This window comes from Corvus cornix, chromosome 5 (assembly GCF_000738735.6).
Source record: "Corvus cornix cornix isolate S_Up_H32 chromosome 5, ASM73873v5, whole genome shotgun sequence".
NCBI classification, from domain to species: Eukaryota; Metazoa; Chordata; class Aves; order Passeriformes; family Corvidae; genus Corvus; species Corvus cornix.
In genome coordinates, this window is record NC_046335.1 from 3,993,604 (window position 1) to 4,005,783 (window position 12,180).

A 12,180-nucleotide genomic window follows, 5' to 3' on the forward strand; every position below is an offset into this window, starting at 1 on the left:
GAGCTGTGGGACTGGACCCAGATAGAAGAGAAAGCACACAAGGAATGGGGCAGAGAGGGGACCTGTCCACACAAACAAGCACCTGTTTGCTCCATTTGAAGGCATTTCCAGCTGGTGTTCTGTGTTTCCATTCCTTTGGCTGCTACCACAGACAACACACATCCCATCCTGTTCCATAAAGATGGGACTAAGTCATCTTCCACAGCTAATCAAAGCCTTTTCCAAAATCAGTATTTTTGGAACACCTTTATAACTGAGATGGTCACCAGAACCTGGGGACAAGGGTCATACCCTCACTGATGTAAATTCACAGCTGCACTGACTCCAGCTTCACTTCCCAAATCTAAAGGAGACGAAGATCTTGCCCCTAAGGGACAGTTTATGGCTGCAAACTGATTAAAGAAAATATACACTGGTTCTTTAAGCAAGAAGGGGAAAAAACTCAGCTAAGGCTAATCTTATCAACATATAACCTTTTAATCAGATTATTGAAACAACATGTTAATTTATGAAAAGTTCAGCATTCTATTAAATTGCAAACAACGTAGTGAATTGCAACCCAACCGGCTGCCTCATTGAATTCATGCAGCCACTCCTGGCAAAGGCATTCCAAATTTGAACTTAATTAATATTCCTACTCCTGGTTTCCATAGTTTCTTTTTAAACATGAGTACCAGCAGAAACTGGCAGTAACTTTACCCATATTCTCAATAATAACCCCCCTCTGGCTGTCAATATGTATGAAAGGAAAAATTTTTTGCATACCCCAAACAGCCTGTCATTTTCCTGTCTTTTGTAAAAAATACGTTGGCAACTTTTTCCCCCTCTGTTGTTTTTGCTTACACAGCTTAAGATGCTTAACTGTTTCTCTGCTTGGGTTGTGAATGAGGCACCTTCCCTCCTTTGAGTATTGACCTCAAATGACAGCCACATTGCAAAAAGAAAAAATCCAAATTTCACAGAGGTATGGGGAGGAAAAGCGCTTTCCTTGGAGAATCAAGAACATAAGTGCTTAAAATGCTTGGAGAAGAATTTAATATTTTCCATCCTTGCTTAGAACTTCAAAAATTACTTGTGTCCATCTTGGACCAAGGACTTATTGTTCTAAATGTGATTTAAAGCTATTTTTCTATTCCTATATGAACTGGATGTCAGAAACACAGAACAAGAAAGCCTCACTCGCCATGTGGACAGAAAGCAGGAGAGAAGCACAGCACTGAACCCCACTTGGGCATGGAAAAGGAGGAAAGAGACATTCCCACCATTGCCCTTCTTCTGCAGGAATCTTTCCAGAGGGCACAGCTTCTTCTTGCAGCTCCACAACACCTCCCTTTCTGCATGATGTGGTCCTCCAAACTGTCTTTCACTGTTCACCAAATGAACCCCTCATTCATGGTATCCTCTGACTTTTAGGGAGTATTTGTCTTTTGTGCTGGTAGAAGAGGAACATAAAGATCATTTGGGAGGGTACCCAGAGAGCAGAGGGCTCCCAGGAAGAATTTCAGGCAAAAATCTGCATAGCAAATCCACCCTGAGCCCTGTGCTGCTACAGGACACTGTAATAAAGATTAATCCCTCAAGCCTGGGGACCAGTGACTTCAGATTTATGCCTTTGGATTTCTGCACAGGAATAACCCTGGATTACTTTCCATGGGGAGCTCAGTGTCTCTGTCTCATCTGGCCAAAAAAATCCCAAGTATCTCAGACAGTGTCTGAGTGAACCTCTCTTAGAAGCAGAGTTGACCAGCTGAGCCTTAAACCAGGTTAGATGTCAGTGATGACAGGTAGAAAGTGACTTCACAATTCCCTAAACTAGGGACTAAACAGCTTTTTCCTAAACTGAAACCAGCAGGTAAACTCAGGGTCTTTCCATGGATATATCCAAACAGGTTCTTCTCTCTGAATTTACTGCGAGGGTGGTGAGACACTGGAATAGGTTGCTCAGGGAGGTTGTGGCTGCCCCAAACCTGGAAGTGTTCCAGGCCAGGTTGGATGGGGCTTGGAGCAACCTGGGATAGTGGAAGGTATCCCTGCCCATGGCAGGAGGTTGGAATGAGATGGTCTTGAAGGTCCCTTCCAACCCAAAATATTTTAGGTTTCTATTAATTTCTCAGGACAGCACATAAGTTTAATTTCAATCAAGAGCAACCAAGGCATAGATTAAAAAAAAATTCCTATCATTTTTATGCCAAAAGTTCAATGCTAAGATCAGAAATACAAATCAGTGCATCACCAAACCACAGAGTGAGCTCAGCAGCAGTTTGTTGTTTATCCCATCTGTTGACCAGTTGAAATGTGTGAACTGGTGTCCAGTTAGAACATATGTTAATATACAGGAGATGTGCCAGATGCTGCGTGTCTCACAGGGATCCACAGCACACACAGCCACTCATCCACCTGTGGGACAAGACACAGCACAAAGGGTGCTCCAGATGGATTTAAAGGAGTTCAGAATCACAGAATCATTTAGGGTGGCAAAGACCTCTCAGATCACTGAGCAGAGGGAGGAACCTGTTGGGCATCATTCCCCAGGAAACCAGGCACAGTTTATTTCAGAGTTCAACACAAAAAAATTAACACCCTCCCTGACAAAATGGGGTTTAGATACACACAGTCAGTAAATCAGCTTCTGCACCTCTTTTAGGGCTGTTAAGTGCAGTGTTCTTTATGACCTGAATTTACTGCTGAACCTGCTTTAAAAGTGGGGGGGGAGGACCAGGTGACTTCCTGAGGTGCCTTTCTATCTGAATTATCCCATGTCTATCCCACATCTGGGAACACAAGCACTAAAGTACAGCCACAGGTGAATTTTCCACCTGCAAAGGCTCTACTAAAGAAAAAACTAAGTGAGTAAAGATTAAACTCACAGATTATAAACTGGCACAGTGAGTCTACATCACACCCTCAACAGGTACAGGAGCAGACAGTGATGCCAAAACCCAACTAATCAAACACTAAACACAACAAGGCAACCTTGGGCTTGACATGACACCTATTTCATTCCATCAGGGCTGATGTCAACCACAATTTCCAGGATTTTGCAGGATAAGAAGCCTGCCTTCAGGGAACCACAGTGCAAAAAGGTGATGTCTCATCCTGTCATTCCAAATTCTGCTGTTACATTGAGTTCAATCATCGAGGCTCTGTTAGCTGTTGCCTCCTGTGTTGCCAGACAGGGAAGCTCAAAGCCACCTGCGAATCAGGAGGGGACAAGATGACAAGCAACTGTTTGACTGGTGAAGATCCTATTCTTGGAATAGTTCCTGCCTATCCTGCCAAAAATGCCTTGGCTGAGGAGTGTGTGGTGGCTTGGGAAGAGGGATGAAGAGAGGGGAGGGAGTGCTGAGGATCAGAACTGCCTCCAGGTAAGGTAGACCCAAGGCAGAGTTGAAAGAGAATGGCAGGTCAGATGGAAGCATCCTGGGAGAGATGGGCATCCAGGAGGATGTCCAGCCAAACACAGGATTTTCTTCTGAAGGAGATAAATAATTTCTCCTTGATGTTGGTGCTGGCCTTCAGCTTTAGAGATTCTCAAACTCAGGGAACTGGTTTAAAAAAAATAAACTGATCGGGAAGCCCAAGTGACCCTTTGATGGGGCAAAAAGATGTTTTGTGGTTCACAGTTCATAACACAGAGAAGGGCAAATAGGATGGCTGGAAATAACCTTCATTGCTGCACAGGGGAAAAAAAATCTCTTAATTCTTCAGCTGCTCTGGGAAGGGCAACAGGCATTATTTCTGTTATGGCCTGATAAGCCTTAGCTAGAAATGGATCCTGGAAAACAAGGGGGTGAAAGCAGGGAGGGCATATGAGGGCAGGTCATAACCAGAGCCCTGCAGGAAGCAGGCAGACATGAGGTGCACCCCAACACACTGCCTGAGTAGCTCTGAAATACCAAAAAGCCTGAGAAGCCACTCAGACCAGGCCCAGCACCGCAAAACGAAGGGAAGTTCTCTGTGGAAAAAGAATCAGGATAGAGACTTCCAAGGAGAAGAGAAGAAAGCCCATTCCTCCCAGAAGCTGGTGATGGAACAGATGGATGGCATCTGTAGATTGTCGAACTTGCAGCACAGCTCTTTGTGCAGCGTTAGACGAGTGCGCAGCCACGGGCAGAGCGAACGGTCAGACAGCAGCTGCCACTCAGGCAGGCAGAGCTGGGATCCAGGGCGAGCACAGGGAGAGGGGGCCTGTTCTGCTCTGCCAAGGACCAGCAGGTGTGCAAGGAGAGAGATGCCAAGCAGAAGGGAACCAAGCTAGAAGAAAACTCATTTTGTTTGAAGTTAGCCAGTGTCAGATTAAAGAAATCAAAGACTTGTTTAGAGTAAAGCAAAGAGAAATAAAGGAAGTGTTTTTCAGATTTCAGTCCAAGCCTTTTGTCCAGTTTAACCTCTTTTCTCTTGCTCCTCCATTTGCTTGTTTTCTTCATCAGTCACAACAGAATGGCTCCTCCAGAAGAGGCTCATCCCTAGGCTTTCTGATCACCAAAGAGACCAAGATCAAAGCAATTCAGGAAGCAGTTTCATGCCTGCATCACCCTAATGTGTTCCTTCACACAGCACTGCCACGGGAGATAAACCCCTGAGCAGCACTGTGCCATGGCAGCCAGAGGGGCTGTGCAGCCGTCATAAAGACAATTCCTGCACACAGAAAGGAAGCATTTGCCTGCTATCAAATTCAGTCTACCACCAGACATAGCAGGGAAGCCAAATCATCTCTAGGTTCTTCCTGTTGACAGGGAAGATGAAGCCCAATGAGCCGTGCAAGCTGAATTCATTACAGACAGTTTTCAGGGGTCAAAATAACAAATAGCCATGGCTTTCTTGGCCTCTACGAGTAGATGAGGTTATCTAACTCATTAGGCATCTCATTTTAGCTGGTATAAACAAGTGGCTTCCATCCCTTGAGAAGTGATGAAGCAACTGAGACTCTTCCAGGAAGCAAATCATCTGTCCTACTTTAGTTCCACACCAGGATGAATCAGACTTTGGAATAGATCCCTTCTCTTTTATTCCATGATACAGAGAGCCTGCACAACGAGCACAGTGCCCATTTAAACTCACAGAATGGGAATTGGGTGATCAGTCCCCCACGATGTTACCATGCCTGGGGAACTGCTCCACTTTTGCTCCTTTTGGCTCCAATTCTGTCTTGTGTGGCAGTGCAGAGTAGCTGCGTTGTCTTCTGCAATCTTGTTCCACCACAGAGCTGGATCTGTTCCATTTCCCCTTGGAATCCACAAAGTCCAACATCCAAAAAATAACTACCCACTGAATTAAAACAAAAACTTTCAAAGTATTATGTCTCTCTCCCATCGCTTCCTCAGCACATCTAGTTCTTTCTGGATCTATTTTATACAGGGAATGCTCAAGGAGGAGAGCTGTTCCGTGTCTTTTTTGGCATGAAGCAATTTTCTGGCACTGACAATTAGAAGCAAGTACACTCCAACTCAAAGCTGGAGACAAGTGTAAGAGTGTGTCTGACAGCACAGTTGACACTCATACCATTTTTTTCTTTTTTAAACCAAGTTGACAGACTCTTAGGAGTTTCTAAGAGCAGACATTTCCTGAGCCTGATTAGGACCTTACTGAGTCCTAGAAATAAAGCCCCAGGATGAACTCTCTTTTTTAGCTGACACTGCTGTTGATTTCTGTCCTTGCCACCTGACTGAACAGTCTGGCACTCAGCGCTACCATTGAATCATAATTTCCTGCCTTCTCTTTTTCAGCTCAGCCTCTCACGTTGCTAAATGTACCATTTTTCCATGAAACAAAACAGAAAACTGCCCACCTTCCTGTTCCTTACCTCACACAGTGGGTCTGAATGGAAAACACCAACACAGAGGGAATTACACGTTGCACAAAGAACGGCTCCAGCTCTCTCGACAGAAACAAACCACGTTTTGGATCATATCAGTGCTGCACAAGGCATTGTCCCTCCAGTGGCCTGATCTGAGGGTACCTTCTGCAATAATGTCCTAGAGGGAAGCTGACAGCTCTTTCTTACCCTCCCCCTCCTCCCTTCACACAACCAGCAGCATTATTCTTACAGGACTGTTGTTTGTAAAGACCAAATAAAGCCATTTCCTTTAAAGCAAAGCACCTTCGTAGTGCAAAGGCTTCAAAGAAATCTTTGTCCATCTTTGCAGGGACGACTACAACCTCGAACCTATGTGGTTTTGTTTCCCTAAAGTCACTTTAACCTATTTTTCAATTTGCAGAAAAGAGGAGTCTTTTCTTGCTAACAGAAGCACCACCTTAGCACCCCTCTCATCAACAAATTAAGTGCTATCAGCTAAAGATGCTCCACTGTCTGCTCTGAGTTATACACCAGTCATGGTAGGTTTTAATTTGATTAGTGATTGGGCTAAAAGCAGCTAAATAAAAATTATAATGCCCAAGAGCCACTTAGACTTGTTCAGACACTTTAAATACCAAATCCCTTCAGCAATATAACATTATCTTTATAGACAAAACTGAGTTTAAAAGTACAAATCTAATTGATCTCAAGTGCATTGGAATTACTATATTTAGGCATTGGATTATGTACTACAGAAAGCCTCATGCTATGCAGGCAACAAAACTAATTGTGGGAAGACAAAGGTATGTGTCTAACGTGCTTATGGACTTCTAAAAATTCATATTTCCATTGAAGCTGGCAAAGTTACAGCTGCTCACACCAGCAGTGAATTTGGCACTGCGCCCTATATGTTGAGCAGACATAAGCCAGCTATTTCTGGTCTCCTTCAGAAGACCTGGACTTCAAGCTCTGCCTCAAAATTACTATTTAGGGCTCTCACTGTTGCAGGAAGAAAAGAAGTAAATTAAAAAGCAGAAAGTTGGCTGTCAATAGCTAAGCAAGACTTTCTTTTCTTTAGTCTCGACTGGGGGCTCAGTTCATGCAGACATTTATGGCAGATGCTCTGACACTGAAGAAAGACGTCTTTCCACAGTTAAAGAAGCTTTTCAAATGTAAGATGCTATTTCAGAATAAAGGAGTTGCCTAGACAAGAGGAAGGAGCACTCCATCCCCACAGCCACTTCTGAAATTAATATATATCAGCATATATACCAAAAAAACCCCATATATACAAAAAAAAGGGTACACGAATGGAGAGATTCTCTAGCCCAGTTGAACTTGTGTCTGGCTGGTCAGAAACATTCTTTTAAAGTCTTCAGATGGATGCGGGGATTCTGGCTGCTTTGAACTGCTGCTGCTCACAATTTAGTTGCCTCCCTGCAGACAGATTTCCCCAGGAGGAAAAAAGCAGCAAAATCCACTTTTTTTTCCCCAAATAGAACCCCAGATCTGCATGTCAGAACAAAACAATTGTCAAGAAATACTGGCAGACAACATGATCCAACATTACAGAACTATTTTAGTTGGAAGGGACTTTAAAGCCTCTCTCATTCCATTCCCTGCCACGGGCAGGGACACTTTCCACTGTCCCAGGTTGCTCCAAGCCCTGTCCAACCTGGCCTGAACACTGCCAGGGATCCAGGGGCAGCCACAGCTTCTCTGGGCACCCTGTGCCAGGGCCTCCCCACCCTCACAGTGAAGAATTTCTTCCTAGTATTGAACCTAACTCTGCCCTCTGACAGTTTAAGATATTCCTCTAAAATTTAGTGGCTCATCCTGTGTAGCATTTCCTGCTTATCCCAGAATGTCTCCTCTTGATCCTTCTTTATAAAAGGAGATACATTCACTGGTTAAACAGACTGACTTTACCCACAGGGGCTTCCAAAGTGCATTAAGAAGGGAAAGCAACACAAACATAGCAGAAGACAAAATAGGTCTTAAAAATAGAAAAAACCCAAAACACCTGAACTCAGTATAATTCAGGAAAATCCACAGGAGGAATCCACCTATTACAAGGGACTGGGCTGGGTCTTGGAGATCTTATCTCAAGCTTTTCCCTAACAGGCTGGAGGGAGAAGGAAAGGACTTGGATAAGAAATTCCATGGAAGAGAAAGGACCTTCCTAGGTTGAAAGGTGTAATTTTTTTTTCTTAATGAGAAATTAAAAACACACATGCTGGGGAACAAAGTTAAGTTAAATCTAGCCCAGCTTTACACATTTTAACAATTCACTCTGCTGTCTGTAGAACACAGCAATATAAATATTGCTATCTCTGTTAAAATGAATTATTGACAATTTTAATACATGTTGCACAGTACATATTAATATAGAAAAATACATGTTATCAGCAGCGCAATGTTGACCATGTACTAATCCATTCCACCTGCTCAAATATTAGTGCAAATAATTATATATTTGTAATGCATCATTGCTGTCTAGTTTGAATCTCTGCCTCCAGAATAAATGTCTCTTCTCTGAAGTTGTTTGCTATTATGAGTAAAATGTTATATATTCATACTCAAATTGACTTTGGGTGGATAAGTAAAATGAGCAACCTTCAAAAATCCACTTGCCTAAGACTCAGCAAGTCATTTTAATGAATTGTTTACAGTAAAATGGATGTTATAAAAATGTTTCAAATGCAAGCTGGTGTTCACTGGCTTTTCCACAATGCTCAAACATCAGTGAAGGCAGTGGAGGGTTCACAATGACCATCTGCAACCCAGGTGAAGCTGAACCGTGCCTCCCAGCAGGAGCTGTTTATTCTGACACCTGGAGCTTGGAATTGGTTCTGGACACATCTTCTCTCCACAGTCTCTTTCTTTTGAAGCAAAGAGAGGCCCTTGATGAGGCTGAACTCCTGACAGCACAACAGCTCCTGTCCCCAAGAGATTGATGGCCACCATGGAAAAGCAGCTGTACATCCAAGACACTGCCAGGGCTCCTTTGTGCCAGGATATACCCTTGGGATGGGGCTGAGAAGGGCAAGGGCAGCCCTGAGAACAGATCAGGTGGGATAAAGGTGAAAACATTTCAAGGGAAGAGTGTGGTGCAAACAGCCTCCTTTGGGGAGGAGAAACAGCCCCAAAACTTACAGAGCTCCACTGTGCATACAAAGGGGACAAACGAAAAGGGCCAACACCTCTTAATCTGGTCTCTCCTCTATCCTTGCTAAATCCAGGTCTGAGAACAACAAAACACAGCGTGAGGAGCTTTCACTGCTGCTGCAATGCTGGCATCCCAAACCAGCACTTCTTCCTTCACTCTCCAGGTTCTGCAGCCTTGCAGATGATTTTGGGTTTCAGAGAAAGGAGAGGAGGTTTAACAGTTCAAGAAGAAAAATTTTAAAATATCAACTTTCAATGAATGGTGCACATTGGAAGATCAGCTGAACAAGCCAGCACTGACAGCTGTGGCTCTCTTGAGATGGTCACACATGCTCTAAAATTGTATTACTGGGGTGGAACAACTCTGACCCCACTAGGAGACTGGATATTAGGAACAGGTTTTCCACTGAAGGGGTGGTTGGTCAGGGCACGCAGAGAGTATGGGTGCTGGTCCCTCACAGCAGGGATGAGTTGCACCTTCGTAGTGCAAAGGCTTCAAAGAAATCTTTGTCCATCTTTGCAGGGATGACAACGACCTCGAACCTATGTGGTTTTGTTTCCCTAAAGTCACTTTAACCTATTTTTCAATTTGCAGAAAAGAGGAGTCTTTTCTTGCTAACAGAAGCACCAGCTGTGACCAGGACAGGCTTTAGCATGGCAAGGGTGGGAATTGCTGCAGCCTGTGGCTCAGCCCTGTTCCAGCCTCAGCTCCAAGGCCTTCTCACTTCACAGAGGAAGAAGAGCAGTGCAGATGAGCAGGATTTGGGACTGCTACAAGCAAGCCTGAGATTTCGTTTCATCCTGTATCAGGATGAAGTGAAGTTACAAATAAATAAGTTACTAAGAAAACTTCAATCAAGTATCAAAACAAGTGATTTTGATTTAAGCTGATCTCAAAGATACCCTTTAAAAATGGCTCAACTTTGCATTACATGTTATTTTCCTGACACATTAACTAAAGGTTGAAGCTATCTGACACTTTTCCCCCCATGGCTGGCCCCTTATATGAAGTTTCAATATAATGTACAGGTCAGGAGAGAGGAGATGGAAATAGAGACCTGCAGAGAAGAGAGAATTTGGGGAAGGGAGAGAGATAAAGGGGAAGGGAGCTACACTTCTCCTGCCAGGCTTCACATGGATGAAGAACCACCAGATAATATGCAAAGGTCTCCCAGAAGCCACACTGCAAAGTTAAAGATTTTTCCCTCTCCGGCAGAGCGGTAACAGAGGGGAAGGGATAGTGCAGTCCTGAGATCTGAAAGGAAAATGGCACATAAAGATAATAGAATGAAAGTAGAAACCAAGGTTTCTACATACACTGAGGGCTGTATTGACACAGAGCAAGCAGTGCCCCACACAAGAGAAAAGACGACAGGCAAACACAGCTGCTTCCCCACTCCAAGATAAGCAGAAGATGTGGTATGGAAATCTCCTACCACCAAAAGAAATTAGAATGGAGGGGGAAAAAGACAAGCAAAGCAGTGAATGTAACTGGGCAGGAGATCTGCCTCCCTCCCCTCCTTAAAACAGGTGTAGAAACATCAGGAAAGAAAAAAAAAGTCTACAACGTGCCAGCCTTGATGCAGAAGCAAACCAGAAATCTGTCTCCATTTACAGCTACCACAGAGGAGGTGGTGGGGAGGAAATAATGCCCAGAAGCCACTATCCAGCAGAACATGAGGACAGGAAGGGTGCTCCTATCTTTCTGTTGTCCTCTAGTAGAGAGCTGGTGGCTGGCTTGTCCTCCCTGCTGCTCCTGGGACAAGAAGGGCAAAGGATAAGGGCTGCTACCTGCATTTAAAGTTAGACAAGCAATTGTTTGGATATCTGCAAATCATTGCCTCAAACTGGTTTCCCTGCCCATGAGGGGTTCAACTCAAGTGCTAATCTGAATTAAGACAGTTATTGCCATGAAAACTAAATCCAAAGAGCCACCTCCTGCTCTGGAATTTGTCATGACATCCAGAACTGAGAATGGTACGGTTTACTGCCATTGGATTGAGAAACCTGGAAGTATGTGCTTTGAAGGACAGGACAAGGTGAACCCAACCCAGGAAGGGACTCAAGGGGCCTCACCCTCACCAAGACACTTTGCAAGACACAGAATCTCCTACAGCAATGGAGCACTGAATTCAGGCAATGCTCCATCACACCACCATGATTTAAAATGACTTTGTGAAGAGGAAAATAGAACCAAACCCCAAATCCAGGGCAAGCCTTACCAATCCCGAGACAGCCTGACTTGCTCTCTGCCAACACCACACCACCCTCAAATCCAGCAGTCACTTACCATCCTCCAGCTCACTGTGGTCTTCAAAGAGAATCATAAGCTCAGCTCTGGCAAATTCTCCTTCCCTCCACTGAGGCTGCATCTTGCTGATGCATTTCCACTCCTTGCAGACTCACACATCACTACCTGTCCTTCACAGCAGACACACGCTGGGGTTTGGAGCCTCCTCCTGTTGAATCCAAGTCTCAAGATGAATGAACAGCTCCACAGAGAAGTATTTTAGCCAGCCCCCCTCCTCTGGAGGCTGATTGCATTTCAGGGTGGGACGTAGCTGTGGAGATTTAATGCCAATCCTGCTTATTTCCCAAGTTGATGTGGATGTCAGATTTCAATCACTCCTATTTTAACCTCCTCCTTCATGTGCTTCTTCATTTAAAACCGCTCCTTCTCCATATCCTTTTAGTTCACGTCTTCTTCACTTCTTACCCTCAATTTCTATAAATTTCCAAGCACTTGTTTCCCAATTTTTCTGCATTACTTGTGAAGCATTCTTACAGAACTCCTTCCTGCCCCCTGTGCACACGCCAACAGAACAAAATAGCAAATGACCTTAATAAATTACAGGACTTGGAAAAAACACAGCTTCTTTTCCAGACTACAACAGGTTACTGCAAAGCCATTTTCACCAACTGTAGACAACATAATTACACACACACACACACACTCTCCCCCTCCCAGGTTTGGCTGCCAGCCTGATAAATAAATGCCTGTGTTGTAGGAGGGAACATTAGACAGGCAATACTTTAACTCATTATATGAACATTCAAAGGCATATTTGTATTTTAGATACTATTTTATTGCATTCAGAAGCCACTGGAAATATTTTTCTAAATTACATGCTGTAAGAGCTCTAAACTTAAAAATGTGTGAAAATTATAGTTCCCCCACCCTATCCCAATCCAACTTGTATTATAAAATAAACTTA